Source organism: Lissotriton vulgaris, chromosome 8 (genome assembly GCF_964263255.1).
Source record: "Lissotriton vulgaris chromosome 8, aLisVul1.2, whole genome shotgun sequence".
NCBI classification, from domain to species: Eukaryota; Metazoa; Chordata; class Amphibia; order Caudata; family Salamandridae; genus Lissotriton; species Lissotriton vulgaris.
The window spans coordinates 663,814,956-663,832,790 of NC_141696.1; the positions used below are offsets into that span (position 1 = coordinate 663,814,956).

At 45.5% G+C, this 17,835-nt stretch overlaps 1 protein-coding gene across 1 annotated transcript in view; it reads left to right on the top strand.

Annotated features, from left to right (window-relative positions):
- The window catches only part of DMD (dystrophin), a 4,652,165-nt gene that overhangs the window by 183,383 nt on the left and 4,450,947 nt on the right, over nucleotides 1-17,835 (top strand). Inside the window, exon 5 of the mRNA XM_086934537.1 lies at nucleotides 5,521-5,655. The gene's annotated coding sequence lies outside the window, so the exon portion shown is untranslated. The remainder of the gene's footprint in view (nucleotides 1-5,520; nucleotides 5,656-17,835) is intronic.

Consider the following 17,835-nt stretch of genomic DNA (forward strand, 5'->3'; position numbering starts at 1 on the left):
TGCAAAAAAGAGAACCAAACTAACATTGATTAGTCCAGTCATGCCTTTTAATAATTTTTTTTAGATAGTTGGAATGCTCATATTTTTTAAGCTGAGCTTCAAATCTGTAGAGTTTCAGTTGGTTGGCGATCAAGATAAAATGTGCCTAAATCATAACTTTTGATTGATTTTTGATTCAAGGCTACTTAGACAAAATATCAGGTTCAAAATATCAAGTGACAAAAATTCTGTAAAAAAAAATATTGTGATTTAAAAATGTTGGGCTAGAAAAATGTCATTTCCAGGAATATCGATTTTTTTGAGTAAGTAATATGGTTTGAAAAAATATCATCATTTCTCTTATCGTTTTCAGTAAAATTGCTGTAAGAAATATTGTTTTTAATTAATTAAATGTTTTAGTTTATATTTGTAATTGTATGTGTTACTATTGCATGCATAATTGTTATGACTTTCTTTTAACATTTAGCATGTTGGGCGGATCACTACCGCCCGCATGGCGGTGGCGATCCGCCCGACATTTATGCCCACCTGTATGCCAATTCCCCCCACCATATTACTATGGCGGGGGGACCCCGGCGGACAGAAAGACCTTCTGCCGGTTTTCCGCCGGTAGGCAATCATTCCGATTGCCAACTGGGCAGAAAAGCTGTTAATATGGTGGCGGTGTCTGGTAGACACCGCCATCCATATTTGTATGCAGGCGGGGACATGCCCTTCTGTGGTGGCAACACCGCCATGGAAAGGCATACAGTCTTCCACATTGGGGCCCGTAGCAGGCCCCCAGGGATTCTGGGGGGTGCACATGGGGGCTTAAATGTACAACGTGGCAGGCACCGCACAGTGCCTGTCACGTTGTGTGTTGAAAGGCACAACTTGCTTTTGTGGCATTGCGGCTGGCAGTGCTGAATGTTACAAATGCGGGATGCGCCCGCCAGTGTGGTGGGTGCATCCTAATTGTGGGAGTGGGTTCGCCGCAAGCATTGCGGGCTTTCCCATTTCCTGGGGGTATGGCGGGCAGACGGACAAAGTCCGCCGGCCATACTAATGACCCCCTTAGTTTGTAATTTTAAGACTTGTATTTTTTTATTTAGGTAATAGTAATTTATAATGTCATATTATGCAGTTGGGTTTGCTGGGGGATAGCATGGGAAGTTAAATAAATAATAATTAATTTACAATTATCTGTACCAACCCCTTCCACAAGTTGTTCTGACTGAGCTATGCCTGATACTGGACCAAGGTAGAGTTGATACCCTTATTCTTTGGATCTCTCTGCAGCCCTTAACATGGAGTGCCATTCTATACCTTCAAGTAGACTAGCGGCTGTTTGGCTGAAAGGGTTTGCTTTGGACTGGCTTTACTCCATTCTTACGGCTTTGAATCAGGCAGTCTTTATGCACCTTTTCAGGTCTTCTGCCTAATCTATTTTAGGTGAAGTCTCACTTAGGTCACATTTGAAGCCTACTCTCTTTGATGTGTATGTGCACTATTGGTCAAGCTGACACAAATAATTCAAAGATTTGACAGAAAAGGCAATTCTGTTCACTTCATGTTTTTTGGAGGGTCTGAAAGACTGTTGCCGACCGGGGATCTGTCAATTGTTTCCATTGAAAAACGGAGGTGTTAGTATCGTGGGAACGCTCCATCCTGCTTCACTCCAATAAGTATATGTAAAAAGGGGTGTGATCTGATTGAGATGTATGGGAGAGGGATCAGTAAACTCCCTCAAAGCAAGTACCTCCAATAACCATAGAATCCATAAACGATTAATTTTATTCTGAAGGGGGTTTGATCCAGTACAGTATTTCATTGTTTTTGATAAAGCAGATTATAAGTTGAAATATAAATCATTTTGGTAGACAGTTTAGTAAACTTGGACACTTTGCATATTATTTATAGTGTTCGGAACTTCTCTTTTTGTGTGTCAAAAGTTCTCTGAATATCCATCTATCTTTTTATTTAACCAGAAAGAAGCCAGAAACTGATAATGGCGTAAAAAGGAGTTGTTAATGATTTTTCTTTTTTGTTTTTGGTGGCTAACTCCAACTATTTCTGTTGTATGGTCTGTATTTGTTATTTGTTGTTTGCATTGTAATTCTAATTTTTCTTAAAAGCAGTAACGTACTACACGTCGACCAAACGCCTTGGGTACCAAAAACATTTTTCATGGTATCTGTAATTATTAGGACTTAATACTGGTGTGAGGTAATTGATTATTGTTGTTCTCCAGTACGGATTCTTAGATAAATAGGGGTCAAAATTGACAAGGCCATTTTTTCTATCAGAAATAGAGAAATGTATTCTTTATGCTTTCTATATCTCAAGACATTAAAGAAAAATACTTCAATTAAACCCTAAAGCAACCCATTATTCCATTATTCAAGTGCTGATTTGAGACCGGCTTTATTGTGGAAACCCTCTTAATATCTGACTTCCTGCATTTACTTCAATGCCTTCAATTGATGCAGAACTGTGCAGATCTCTTGCTTCTCAACTTACCCCATCGTGTTCCCATCTGAAATCATTTGTGAACCTTGCAAAGGCTTCCCATCAAGAAGTGCATTATCTTTAAAAGTCTTTGTGTGAACGGCTGCTTTTAAATTGGATAGAACAGAATAGAGGGATGTAAGAAATTAGAACCACCTTTCCTAGTGTTTCCCATCTTGATTCTGTGTGGTGTCCATTCACAATATTAATGCATTTCTCGACTATATCAGTCTATTTTGATGCCCTTGGCTCAGAACTCACCTATAGATTTTTGCTATTCCCGCACTAAAATGCGTCAAATGGAATTCCGGATGTATAACTTGTTTGCTTTCATGCTGCCACAACCCTTTCACGTTTTACACACTTTTAATTTGACAGACTAATAAAACTATTGTAGGATGCAGTTATATTATCCTTTCTGTTCCTAGTGTTAACTAAAAGGCGATGCAAGTCATACTTAAATAAAGAATTGAAAAGAGTAGCTTTTAAACTTTGCATCTACCTCAAAAAACTGTGAGCAATGAAGAAGACCATGGGCCAGATGTACAGTCGTTTTTTGCAGTCGCAGAGAGGCATTTTGCGCATTTGTGACTGCAAAAAATGGTAGCACAATGTACTAAGCTTTTTTGTGAGTCTCTAAATTAATACCGACTCGCAAAATAGGGTTCGCCACTCGCTATTAGGGTGGGGCATTCTAAAGGCGTCCCTTCCTAACAGTGACTCTTAACCCTATGTAAGAAACACTTGCAGTTTACCACCCTCTTCAGAGGGTGGGAAACCATTCGCAAACGGTAAGGGGTCCCCAGGGGACACCTTTCCCTTTTGAATCGTCGCACAAACATTTTTTAAGAGCAGGCAGTGGTCCCAGGGACCACTACCTGCCCTTAAAAAATGAAACAAAAAGTTTCATTTCTTTTTTCTTTTTATGCATCCCGAAGGGTAAATGAGCTGCATTTAAAAAAAAATGCTTTATTGACAAAGCAGTCCCAGACATAGGTGTCTGCTGACCCCAGCAGGCCACCATCACTGGTTGTGCCAGCCATTCCCAATGGGGTCTCAAATTGCGTCAGTCTCAATAATATTCACGAGGCATGCAATTTGCGACCCCATTGGGAATCTCAAACAGTGTCTCTGACACTGTTGTACATTGATTTTTTGCGACTCGCAATTTAATGCAATTTGCGAGTCGCAAACATCAATGGTCATACATCTGGCCCTATGTCTTATATATCACTAGGTATATCAATTTAAACGTCAAAGCCCGCATTTTACATGTTTTCAAGCTCATGAGAAAGATGATCGTTTCCTCCAACTGCTGGCTATTTGTTCTATTCACAGTGAAGTTTAAGTAGGAAACGCATCAACACCACTATGGACAGAATGCAAAACAATTATACTTCAGTAACCTCTGAATGGAACATCCATCTTACTCGATCACTTATTCTGCTCAAACTCGTCAATTAACCTGTACTCTTAAAAGGCAACACTTGTGGAGGAAAAAACAAAGCTGAGCTAACTATTCATACATATATGTAGAGCAACAGCTAAAACTTACACTAGGAATCTGCTCATTTGCACCTGTACCTCTCATTTAATTCTTGCACAGGCCGCTGTGCACATTTTACCTAGATGTTGCAGCTTTGTTCTGAGATAGAATCATAAAATATTTGGCCCCAGAAGCAGAGATAGACAAATATGTTCGCTCAGAGCCTGGCGCGCTCATGGTGCTTGACAGGGCTAACAAGTCGGATCGGAGGCATGTGTGGCTGGGCAGAACAGGTGGCGCCTAATGATCCGGGCAGCTGAACCAAACAGGCAGAGACTTAGTGTAAAGCTTGCGGAGTAGTGACAGGCGAGCGGTAGTGGACGGAATAGCTAGCAGGGCATAGCTACCATTAATGCAGTGACGCCGAGGCCCAAGAGTGTAAGTGACCCCTTGGACACCAAGGAGCAGATTTACAAGGCACTTGCGCCACTTTTGCGTCACTTTTAACATGGGAAAGTGACGCAAAAGTGGCGCAAGGGGCTTGTAAATCTGCCCCCAAGTATTGCTGTTTTTTGTTACTTCCAAAACAGAGGATGCCGGCCTTTCCTTGCTTGCATAAGAGGTCTCATGGCACTTTTGTTAGGCCATTGATGGCGAGTGGGAAAATACATGCAGGCAAACTGAGGTAGAGCGTTTAACAAACTCCACAAATGCATAAGGCAGGGCTCAGGTTGTGGCTTGAAAACCGAACACAGGACTTCCACTGGCCGACAACCCTACCGGCATAATTTTAACAAAAGTAGTGAATAAGAAAACATGAACAACTATTCAAAAGAGTTATATGTGCACACGAGTAAAATCTAATTGCAGTGTTTTATGTAGATGTTAGTGACGTGCAGAGAAAAATATTTTGGGGCACATTTACAAGCCACTTGCGCCTCCTTGCTCTGCCAATGCATCACTTTTTTTGACGCAACAGCAGCGCAAACAAAGCAGCCAATTTACTATGTGACGCATCTAGGGAGATGCGTCACGTTGTAAAGCCCTGCATCACATTATACCTGCACCAGGTATAATGTACGCGGGGTGTGCGTTCCCATGCTAAAAGCCATGTAGAACTGACCCAGTGAAATTTACAACATTTCACTTAGTCACTCTATACCTTCACTGCGCCAAAATCCCTACACCTGCTCAGACCAGGCATAACAAATGACGCAGGGCTTTTTATATGGGCCTCAACTATTTGTTGTGGCACATTGCTGGAGGTGCGTCACTTTCATGAGCAACTCCAAAGATGCTTCACTTTTGTGCCAACAGATGCTTCAATATTTCTGACACATCTGCTAATCATTGCGCCTTAGAGCACTGTATTGTAAATATAGCGCATCCATGGTGGCAAAAGGATATTTTGCATTGGCGCAAGGAAACGTGTCAGTTCCATGTAAATCTGCCCCTTTGTTCTCCTGGAACAGTTCAGGTTTAACTAAATTGAAGAAGGAAACATAGGCAGCGCTCCCAACTGATTCTTGCGTTCGTCTTTCATACAGGAGGTGTGGGCCTGCTGGCGTGAGCTTTTGTCATACCTGGAAAATGAAAACAAATGGCTAAATGAACTGGAAGCGAAAATTAAAGCAACTGAAGGTGTCAAGGGCGGAGCAGAAGAAATTGCGGAGGCGCTGGATGTAAGTACTTTCTTTATTAATGATTCATATTTAAAAGTGACTCCATGTTAATATGATATGTATATTCCAAAATGGTTTTAAAGAGGAGTGGTTAATATGCACAGGCAGGAAACAGAAGAAAATAACATTGTTGGGACTTCTTTATTCTCGTGGGATTGTTTCTGTGAACATTGTATACTTCTTAAATTGTTCTCTTATGTACAAAGTTGGGGGAAGAATTGTACAGATTGCACCCGTGTCATCCTGCTTTGCCCTCGTGCAATGTTATATTGCACGAGCATAGGCACCAGCAATAGGTGGAAAAACACCTAAGCACTTCCTTGGCAGTCCAAAAACATATGTTTCAGTCGGGTTGGCCAAAATCTAGTTTTGCCTGCTGGTCTGTGCACATGGTGGTCCACAATTGTCTGACACTGGTGAAATCTATGAACTCGACTCTCAAAGTGATTTTGCATTTCACTCATTTGTATAATGCCTTTCTGAGACAGCATCATTTTTATCCCACGGTGCTTTAGTAAACTGTAATTAAAATTAATGGTCTTATCAGTTAATTAGAGAACATACTTATAAAAGGAAAGGCCCATACCATTTCTCGATTATATGGCGTTGAATATCACTACACAGGAAAACATTGAAAAAGTAAAACAATGCTGTGAACCTGATGAATGCGGTAGTATAATCTCTAGTTTATGTTAATTTAACTTGCTTTAAATGCCTCCTCCCTTGCATCATAATTCATATTGTTTACTTCGGTGGATTCTATTAACTTGCATTTTATAATGGTGTTTAAGAGCCCAAAGAAGCCAATGGAGTGTATCTCAGTTTGATTGTGTTTTTTTTAACTATACATCTGAAAACATTTGCTATTTTCTAGTCTGTGATTCCACACTAATAGAGTTTGAAATGGAAAATCTCCTCAGATGTACGAGTTTGTTTTAGTCTCACAGCTGCAGTGGCATCTTTTCATGATAAAGTTAACCATTAGGACAGAGAATTACAATTGATTGTACCTTTAGTGGCTCATAGAATTTAAGCATTCAGCTTGCAATATTTAGGTTTTATATTGCATTCTTTCATTATAAATAATAAATATTGTATTGATAATATTCTATATAATCTATCACATATACCTCTTGACACTCATTGCCACATCTTGTCTCTCGGCTTTGCCTTTCAATGCCAAGTTTGCATGTTATATCATATTGTAAAAAGTAGCTAGCCCTCAATAAAGTCAATTTGTAACCCTAAGTTTCATACATTTAAATCCACATAAATGTTGTATTAGTACAAAGATGTACTTTGTCCTTTACCTGCATGGGAATACAGAAAGCTAGAGGGTCTTTGAGAAGCATTTCTAAAGCACAGGTGTAGGGGAGTAGGATCCAGGCCCATATCCTCTCTCACACAAACAGCAGCCGGCTTCTCATCAACCAAGATCAGTTGTGTTCCCAAGAATCGGGTTGAAGCCTTTCTCATGAGAGTCACTGGCTATTGATTTGCAACGCCCACTTAGCATATGATCGGAAAGCGCTACATTGAAGAAACCCCTCTTTCCAAACACATCCCCTAAATTTACTTTCAGACAGAAACACCACATTGCAGTTCCTAGTAGTTCCGTTAAAACCTATACAGGATCTGCTCATTTGGACAACATATACTGCGGGCTTGGTGTCCTGACTTATTCCAGACTTCCCCACCGGCTATGTTGGGCTGTATACCAGCTTGCTCACAGTGCCACTAGAAACTCCTCTTACCAAGGAGAGAAAAGATCTTGGCAACTTTCGAACATGACAACCCTGATCCCCCAGGACTGTGGAAACAGTGCACTACTTCTCGCTCAGTCACTCGTGCTCACTTAGTATCAGAAAGATACACAGAATAGACTATGTGGTCGTTTTTAAATAGGAATTTATTGAACAGTTGTTATTCTAGTGTAAAACAGGTGTGTAGAAACAACCATTAGATTGAAACAGATATAAATGATTAGAAGCCCTAAAAGTAAAAGAATGCTAGATCTCTACCATTTTGCTATAATCCTGATTACCAGCGAATATGTAAAATACATGACAATAAAATGTGTACTCCTAAGATGCTACCATTACTAGGTGTGTCTAAGTGTACCTAGCATGTATGTAGGTGTGGAGCCAAGAATTCTTCTAGGGTAAAGTCTATCCCATCACCTTAAGTGCAAAACTGTGGCATCCCATCTTGGTATCGAGTTGGACACCCCGCGAGGGTTGTTAGACCACGGCGAGCTGGAGTATTTGCATGCAGGAACCTCAGCTTCTCACGTCAGTGTGTCGGCAGGGAAATCCTGATCTCCTCGGTTTGTCTCAGCAAGATGTGATGTTTATATACCCTAAGGTCTACCCGAGGGTTCTACCTTGCTGTGCCACTTGTCGGACTTAGGATGACAAAGGGAATTAACTTTATGCAAAGTTATTATACAGGAGATGGTAGTCCTGCTGAGCTTCCAAGAATCCTCATGCATAATGTATGAGATCTTTACAAGGGAAAACCCTTTGACACACATCGCCGCTCCCCTGCCTCACCGGGAGTTAGGCTGTACACGGACCACATTTACCACTCTGTCTCTGATTTTAGGACGCATATCGTCGGAACTAATGCAAAATCTTTTAAATTCTTTTAAATTCTTCTAATTACTCTGGGCAGTTCGTGTACTTTGTGACTTACATTTTTGTGTAGTTCTTTAGACTGAGAGATGATCTAGGGCTCCGGTCGGCGTTTTGCTTGCCTCCCCAGCGCGACTTCGGAAGCGCCATCTTGGGTGTATTCTGACCCCAGCGCTCTAGTGTTAGGGCGATTACTGCCCCTCGCACTATAAATTCCTGGTGTCTGCTTGCGCTCTTCTTGACACACATCGCCGCTCCCCTGCCTCACCGGAAGTTAGGCTGTACACCGACCACATTTACCACTCTGTCTCTGATTTTAGGACCCATATCGTCGGAACTAATGCAAAATCTTTTAAATTCTTTTAAATTCTTTTAATTACTCTGGGCAGTTCGTGCACTTTGTGACTTACATTTTTGTGTAGTTCTTTAGACTGAGAGCCGATTTAGGGCTCCAGTCGATGTTTTGCTTGCCTCCCCAGCGCGACTTCGGAAGCGCCATCTTGGGGGTATTCTGACACCAGCGCTCTAGTGCTAGGGCGATTACTGCCCCTCGCACTATAAATTCCTGGTGTCTGCTTGCGCTCTTCTTGACACACATCGCCGCTCCCCTGCCTCACCGGGAGTTAGGCTACACCGACCACATTTACCACTCTGTCTCTGATTTTAGGACCCATATCGTCGGAACTAATGCAAAATCTTTTAAATTCTTTTAAATTCTTCTAATTACTCTGGGCAGTTCGTGCACTTTGTGACTTACATTTTTGTGTAGTTCTTTAGACTGAGAGCCGATCTAGGGCTCCGGTCGGCGTTTTGCTTGCCTCCCCAGCGCGACTTCGGAAGCGCCATCTCAGGGGTATTCTGACACCAGCGCTCGAGTACTAGGGCGATTACAGCCCCTCGAGCTCCATAAAATGGCAGTACTCTCTCGCCCGCGCAGCAGTCGGGCGCAGCGGGCGCGCCGATGGCGCGCCGGAGGCCGTGCTAGTACGGACCTAGGGCCAGACACGCTGCTCGACTCAGGCCACTTAGTGAAGACATATGCTAAGGAGGAGCTCATCCGTATGCAACGAGTTGACCCACGACACTGTCTTCACAAAGTTATGTCAGATGAACTATTTTCTCCGTGTGAACTCTGCCACCATAGGGGCCATACCATCTCACGGGAAGCTTCCGCAAGGGACCCGCTTGCTCTGGCATTAGTCAATTGTAGATCTCTGCCTAAACACTCGTTACAGATCCACCACGCAATCCAAGACAATAATTTTAACATTATGTTTCTTACTGAAACATGGCTGTCGGCTACTTCTGAGTTTGACATTGTCAATGCCCTCCCGGATGGCTATCTCATCCAGTGCCTCCATAGACCGCAAGGGAAAAGGGGCAGTCTGGCGATTATCTACAGGGAGAAATTTACTTGTAGGGTAGACAAGGGTTTCATACTAGATTCCGAAAGCCTGCACTTTAGGATACAACTCTCCCCAAACAGCTCACTCTCGGGTATGCATGTCTACCGTCCGCCTGGGGCAATAAAACAATTTACCAGCTCTCTCCTGGAGACTGTGTTGGCGCTGGCAGCCTCCTCTTCCAATTTCCTGCTGCTCGGAGACCTGAATCTGCACTTTGATTTGCAGGAGGACAAAGTAGCTTCAGATCTTAGATTGGAACTGAAGGCAGGCAATCTTACATTGCATAACTCCGATCCTACCCATCTTAAGGGCCATCTGTTGGACCCAGTGTTTTCCAACATCCCTCAACTTCGGCCTTTACCCCCCTCCCACTCCCCCTCCCCTGGTCGGATCATTTTCTGGTCCCTTTTGAGCTTTACTTTGCCACAGACCCTAGTCCCTCACCTTCCAAATCCTCATTTACCTCCTTAAGGCTATGGTCCCAACTGTCAACGAACGACCTTGCCTCGGTACTTGAACTTTCGACCCCCCCTCCTAAGAGTGATCCCCTGGAGGCCGATGCCAACTTCCATGACTGACTATGCGGCACGCTTGATGCCGTTCTCCCCATGAAAATGGTGAAGAATAAAAACGGCGACCCCAAGTCCTCATGGTATACTCCTAATTAAGGACTTTGAGGAAAAAATGCAAAAAGCTGGAGCGTGAATGGCGGAAGAACTGGGCGGTAAATTCCAAATCAGACTATCCAGAAGCCATGAGAGCCTATAAAGCGGCCCGCAATCTGACCAAAGCCACCTTCCTTGAGGAAAGAATCAAAACTTCCTCCAACTCCTCGAGAGAGACGTACAAGATCGTCAAGGAGCTGCTTAAAGTCCCTACTCCATCGGCGCCACCAGATGGGTGCAAAGATAAATGCAACCAACTAGCCCACTACTTTGACACCAAGATCAGTAACATCCTGGCTAGTCTTCCCCAGAGTACCCACAATTGGGACACAGCTGCACCTGACGCTAAGCCGGATAGGACCGTGTTTAACAGCTTTACGCCTATCTCAAGGGAAATTTTCTGTGCCGAATTAGCGGCCCTCAAGAGTGGCTCGCCTACCGACCCCATGCCAATTCACGTTCTCAAGCGGTTCACCAACACCATCGCCAGCCCCGCAACGGACCTGCTTAATTCATCTCTCAATCAGGGTACAGTACCACCTAGTTGGAAGAATGCAATGGTTAAGGCACTATTAAAGAAGCCGGGCCTTGACCCCGCAGATTTGTCAAACTATCGTTCAATCTCACTTCTGCCAGGTCTCAGTAAGATTGCTGAGAAACATGCTAACCGGCAACTATCACTCTTCCTGGAGTCAAATGACCTTTTGCGTCGGACGCAAATGGGTTTTCGGCCGAGTCAGGGAACTGACTCAGCCCTGATTGCCATGGTGGAGGAATCCAGATGCATCTTGGACTCAGGGGGATCCGCTGCTGTGGTCCTCCTGGATCTAAGCGCTGCATTTGACACGGTGGATCATGGTATCCTGATCCACCTTCTGGCCAAGATAGGAGTGAGGGACGTAGCACTCAAATGGTTTACATCCTTCTTTAGTGGGTGGGAATACCAGGTCTGTGAAGGCAATACGAGATCTTTGCCTATCCCCCTTCAGTGTGGAGTTCCGCAGGGCTCATCACTGAGCCCTACGCTTTTCAACGTTTACATGGCCCCACTGGAGGAGGTGGTTTCACCCTTCGGGGTGAAAATAGTGACCTATGCAGACAACACCCAACTGATCGTCTCGCTGTCGCTCCTAGAAAGCCATGGGGAAAAGTTTGCCTCTTGTCTCTCTGGAAACTTGTCTTGGATGTCAGACTCTCGTCTCAAACTTAATGGCACCAAGACGGAGCTGATGCTTCTTGGCAACATGTACACCTCGCTCCCAAAACCTATGTGGCCCCCCTGCCTGGGTGCCCCCCCCCCCTGACCCAAAGGATGTTATAAAAAGTTTGGGGGTCTGGCTGGAACCGGATTTGTCAATGGGAACACAGGCCAAGAGAGTTGCAGGGACCTGTTATGGCTTGCTCCGGTCAGTGCGGAAAATTCTTCGCTTCTTCCACCCAACTCAAGGAAGCTCCTGGTGCAGGGCCTGATCCTTTCCAGGCTCGATTATAGTAACGCCTTATTTCTTGCTGCACCTGAATCGACCCTCAACATGCTTCAGAGAGTGCAGAATGTGGCCGCTAGGCTACTCACCGGAACTCCAAAAAGAGCTTCGGCCAAACCCGCCCTTAAGGCCCTTCACTGGTTGCCGATTCGGGCAAGAGTGAAGTTCAAATCCCTGTGCATAGTGTTCAGATCACTTCAGGGCTCAGGCCCACCCATCTTGAAGGACCTGATCTGCCCCTACAAGCCGCCACGCTCCCTTCGCTCTGATCACGGTAATTTGGTGGCAATTCCCAGAGCGAAGAAAGCAAGGTCCGGCGGCCATCGGTTCTCCATAAACGCTGGGCAGTTGTGGAATGCCCTTCCTGTTGAGCTCCGCAAGGAGCCCAGCCTTGGGAAATTCCGCAAGGCCTTGAAAACCCACCTCTTCCCTCTTGACACCTAATTTTCCTGGTGCACACTGCTGTGGTTTTGTGTTTATTTTAGCGCTGGGGCGCTCTAGGGTAGCCATGCGCTCTATAAATACATTTTCATTTCATTTTCATTCATTCATTTCATTTCATTTCTTTGTTCTGTGTGCACTGTCATATCTTCTTAAAAGGTCAGTCCATAAGAACCCTTATGTATGTAATATAGGGAATAATATCGTTGAAAGGTTATGATGTTATCTGACCCTATATTGGGGTAACTATATGGAATATACCAGATGCTGTGGTTCATTTGAAGAGCCAGGTCTTGAGATCCTTCCTGAATTATGTCAGAGATGGGTAGAGCCTGAGGTGGAGAGGCATGGCGTTACAGGATTTGGTGGTGAGGTAGGAGAAGGATCTTCCTCTGGTCGTGGTCTTGCGGATCTGAGGGATAGTGCCGAGAACCAGTTGAGCGGAGGCATCTGGTAGATATGTGGAATGAGAGGCGATGGTTTAGGTATGCTGGTCCGGCATCATGTAGGGCTTTTGTAGACATTTGTGAGGAGCTTGAAGGTGACTCTTTTGTCGACTGGGATCCAGTGGAGTTCTCGTAGGTGCTGGGAGAAGTGGCTGCGGCGGAGATGTTGAGGACGAGTCTCGTTGTAGCATTCTGCATGTTCAGAAGTTTATGGGTGGCTTCTTCATAGAGTGCATTTCCGTAGTCGAGTTTGCTGCTGATGAGTGCGTGGGTGACCCGTCTCATGGGCCTCAGTAGGGATCCATCTGCAGACCTTCCAAAGCAGTGTGGAAGCATGATGAGGTGATGGCGTTTATCTAGTGGTTCATTGTGAGCGAGATGTCCAGTATGATACCGAAATTGTGTTGTGGTCAGTGGGTCCAAGCTCGGCAGGTCACCATGAGTCTTCACAGTAGGAGGTATTTGGGCTCCAGGATGAGGACTTCGCTTTTGTCCGAGATGAGCTTGAGGCAGCTGTCTCTCATCCAGGTGGTGACGACCTTCAATCCATTGTGGCAGTTGTTTCTGGTGATGGTGGGCTCTTTGGTGATGGAGAAAATCAGCGGGGTGTCATCGGGGTAGGATACGATGTTGAGTCCGTGGCTCCTGACGATAGTTGTGAGTGGGGCCATGTAGATGTTGAAAAGCGTGTGGCTCATGGAGGAGCCTTAAGGCAATCCAAAGCTGATCTCTGTGTGTTCCGGGAGGAACGGGGGAAGTCTGACTCGCTGTGTTCTACCAGTGAGAAAGGAACAGATCCAGTCCAGGTCTTTGTCGTGGATGCAGGCGTCGTGGAGTCTAGTGATTAAGATAACATGAGGGATGGTGTTAAAGGCAGCTTGAAGGTCAAGGAGGATGAGGGCTGCTGTTTCTCACCAGTCGAGGAGGGAGCATATATCATTGGTGGAGGAGAGGAGGACAGTCTCAGTGCTGTGGTTTCTTTGAAAGCCCAATTGAGAAGAGTCCAGGATGTGATTTGTTTAGATGAACTTGGAATTGGACGTTGATGGCCTTCTCGATGACCTTGGCTGGGAAGGGGAGCAGGGAGATGGGTCTGATGTTTTTGAGGTCTGTCGAGTCGGCTGACTGTTTCTTCAGCAGAGGGTTGATCTCAGCATGTTTCCAGTCATCAGGGAAAGTGGCAGTTTCGATGGAGCAGTTGATGGTAAGGCATAGCTCGGGGGTGATCGTGCCTCTGGTTAAGATGTGGTGTTGGCAGGAGCCCAAGGGGGCTCTGGAGTGAATGCTCTTCATGATCTTGACAGTGTCATCTGTGGTGAGCAAGTTTCAGGATATGTTGAGGGGCATCGTCATCGTGTGAGGTGGTGGCAGGAGGATGTGTGGGTGTTGGGTGTCTAACCTATTGTATATCTGCTTGATCTTGTGGTAGCAGTAGGTGCCGAGTCTGTTGCAGAGGTATTTGGAGGGTGGGACTTTTGTAGTCTTGCTGTGGGGTTTGATGAACTCCTATATGATGGTGAAGAGTTCTTTGCTGTTTTGTACATTTGCGTTGGTTCTGACTTGAAGGGCTGTGTTTTTGTGCTTTTAAGGAAGGTGTGGTGTGCATAGACAGTGGCTTTGAAGGCTGTGTGGGTTTCTGGCGTTTTGTTGTTCCTCCATCTCTTGTTGAGCAGCCTACTCATGAAGGGCAGGAGTTAATCAGAAGGCTTTCTTGAAGTGTTGCTTGCCGGTTACTGTTGTGAGCGGCGCCAGCGCGTTAGAGCCATTGTATGTCCACGCTGGAGATTGCGTGCGGAGGTATTCGCATCTATGAATGTAGGCGGTATGTTTGAGCTAAGGGAGACTGGGAGATGTTCTTCAGTGACCTTTTTCCAGTTGCAATGTGGGCAGTGGGTGCATTGGTGTATGGTGAGTTTGGTGAAGGCAAAGTGAGCGCAATGGTGAGCGGTCCAGAGGAGGTCGGTTGCGTGTCTGTAAGTGATGTTTTCACTGGCTGAGAAGACAGGGTCCAGCATGTCCTCTGCTGCGTGGGTCAGAGAGGTGACTAACTGCTTGAATCTGGTATTGGCAAGGTTCTCCAGGAGGCATGCAGTGTTCTCATCTTTGGGGTTGCCCAGGTGGAAGTTGAGGCCGCTGAGTAGGATTTCTCGTGGATACGAGAGCCTGTGGTTTGATAAAGTGAAAAATGGCATTAGTGAAGTGTGGACGGGACAGGAGGTCAGTAGATGAGGGTCCAGCTGAGGGTGGTGTTGGGGGTGGTCTGGACCTGAATGTGGAGGTGTTCCATGGTTGCCGTGGGGACATCCGAGTCAAGTGGGTGGTCAAGCGGAGGCAGTCCTGAGACAATGCCTCCTCCAGTTTGGTTGGTTTGGTTTGGTTGGTGTGATCCCTGTGGGCGATCTTGTAGCCTTCAGGAATGACAATGGCGATGTCGGGCCTGAGCCGGCGTTCGTCCAGATTTCCATAAGGAAGGGGATGTCGGGGGAGATAGATTCAAGTAGGTCCCAGATTGCTGTGGCATTTCTGTGGAGGGGGCACATGTTCAGGAGGATGCAGCTGGGCCAGTCAGGTTTGCAGTGGGTGTGCTGGGCAGAGCTGGAGTGCAGAGGTGGGTGAGAGAGCAGCTGCAGCTTTGGCAGGAGAAAGGTGCTTGGATGCCTTTTTACAAAGTGAGGTGGGAGGTGGCATGGTGTCCAGTGATCAGGGCAAGGATGGAGCTGGCATCGTACCAGTGGAAAGTCCGAGAACCAGGGTCCGTGGCATGGGGCACGATCCAGGCACAGATGGGTGCAGGTGGTGTGCCTTTGGTGCTGTGCACAGCCATTAAGTAGTGTGAAGGAGAGGGAAGGACAGCTGGGTGGCGGCAAACGCGGCATTAGGAAAAGGGCGGGGCCATGGGGGTCAGGCAGGGGCAAGGAGCAGAATAGCAAAAGAAGGTGAAAATAGAAAACGTGAAAACAACAAAGAAAAGAGTGGAAAAAGCAAAACAGAGTGCAAAAGAGGCAAAGAGGCAAAAAACAGAAGGACAGAAAGCAAAGGATAGAAGGCAGACCAACAGCAGAGCAAAGAGCTTCCCACAAGCCCACCAGAGATGAGGCGCTGGCAGGAGCCTGTGGGTGGAGGACGGCCTCAACCCACCAACTAGCGAGTGTCAGTGAGCCTGCAAGGGGTGGCAGTTACCATGCGGTACTGTGCAGGAAGGGAAGAAGATCATTGACAAGGTCCCTGAAGTTCTTCCTTTTCTGGCACAGGGGCTGCCATTAAGTAATGGGAGGGGGGGGTTGGACAGGTGGGAGTCGAGCAGCTGGAAATGCTGTGTTACGAAGGGGGCGGGCCTTAGGGTTGAGCAGTGGCAGAGGCACAGCCCAAAGCGAGGGAAAAAAATGAGAACAGCAAAAGTGAAAAACACGAAGAAAAGGGTGAAAAAAAGCAAAAAAGCAAAAAATCAGAGAAAGGAGGCAGAAAGGCAGGAAGCAAAAGGACAGCAAGCAAAGGACATAAGGCAGACCAGCAGCAGAGCAAAGATACTCCCCACTAGTCCTCCAGGGTTGAGGCACACCTGGAGCCTGCGGGTGGAGGAGGGCCTTGAACCACCAAAAAGCAGAGGGTCCGGGAGCCTGCAAGGGGCAACAGCTATCAGGCGGAGCTATGCAGCAAGGGAAGAAGATTACTGACAAGGCCAGTGAAGTTGCTCAATTAAACTATGAATGCAAAATTGAAATAGTTGGATGAACTGTACATCTGTTTAATCCAAAACCTTAGAATTTGTAAGTCTTTGATGACATTTTGTGACTCTCACCGTATATTTACTTCTCTCCTACCCATTTTGGGAACCCACTGGCACACTTTGCTGGATGGTCGAATTTCAGCCTGCAGTGTTTCAGTTGTGTAATATTCCCATGATATTTACAAAAGATACATTGACATAAAAAATTCAAATGCGAATCAAATACATACATAGATGCCATTACCAAGAAATCCTGGCAGGAACACAGCTCTTAAGAACAGGATTAAGTATTGGAGAACAACCTAATATATATCTTTTTATAGAATTAATTATCACCTGTCAAAAAAATATTGTATAGAGAATGTCATTCTTGAAATGTATTGCTGCTTCAATCTAAAGGATATTTTCCCTTAAAAATAGGTTTCCAGATTAATAAACTATGGTTTTAAAGCATTCGTTGAAATACCAAATGGGACATTTGTGGGCTGATTATGATGTTGGGCAAAGTGTATCGGTCTGGAACCGCCCGACCATCAGTCTGCGGTTCGAACTTCGCAATTTGGATGCAGCTGCTCATAGGGGACTCGGAAACATCCACTTCATTATGGCAGCTTGTGCAGCGTGCAGAAAAGACCCTCAGCACAAGCTGCCATTTTGAAATGGATATCTGTAAACATCCCTTCACCGTGTGGCAGGCACCTCATGGTGCCTGCCACACGGTGCTGGGCTGTTTAGGGGGCACATCCCCCCAGGGCCCATAGCAGAGGGCCGGGGGAGATCATTTTCCGACAGACTTTCCATGACAGAAAGGCTGACATGGAAAGGCTGTCAGAAAATGGCATCATAATCCTGACAGTGGAGTCGCATTCATTAGGCGTTTAAGGTGTCATTACGACACATTGACAGGCTCCTAGACCATGTCAGAAGTGACGAGGATGGTCCCTCCACCCGATGCCTCTGCCAGCTGAATCATAATGCGGGGGGCAGATCCCAGGGGCAGATGTCGGTGGGTGGTGGGTCCGATACCGACTTGAAGTCGGTGTCGGACCCATCAACATCGTAATCAGCTCCTATGTAATCATATTTGCATAGCCAATTCATGTAAATGAAATGCTCAAACAGCCACTCTGAAGCATATTTTAACTGGCATCTCCCTTATCACACATTGGACGTTTTTAGAACACTAAGTAAACCTAAGGCATAAACAAATTACTGTGGAATTCATATTGCTGATAATTGTCTGCAGTCCATTTCACACACATACAATGTTTACGTTTCATAACAATTCAGCAAAACTGTAATTAAGCAGGAAAATAAAAAGGCTACTCAAAGTCTGAGAACAATCAAGCATGACTTTCTATAGTTGATTTTTATTATA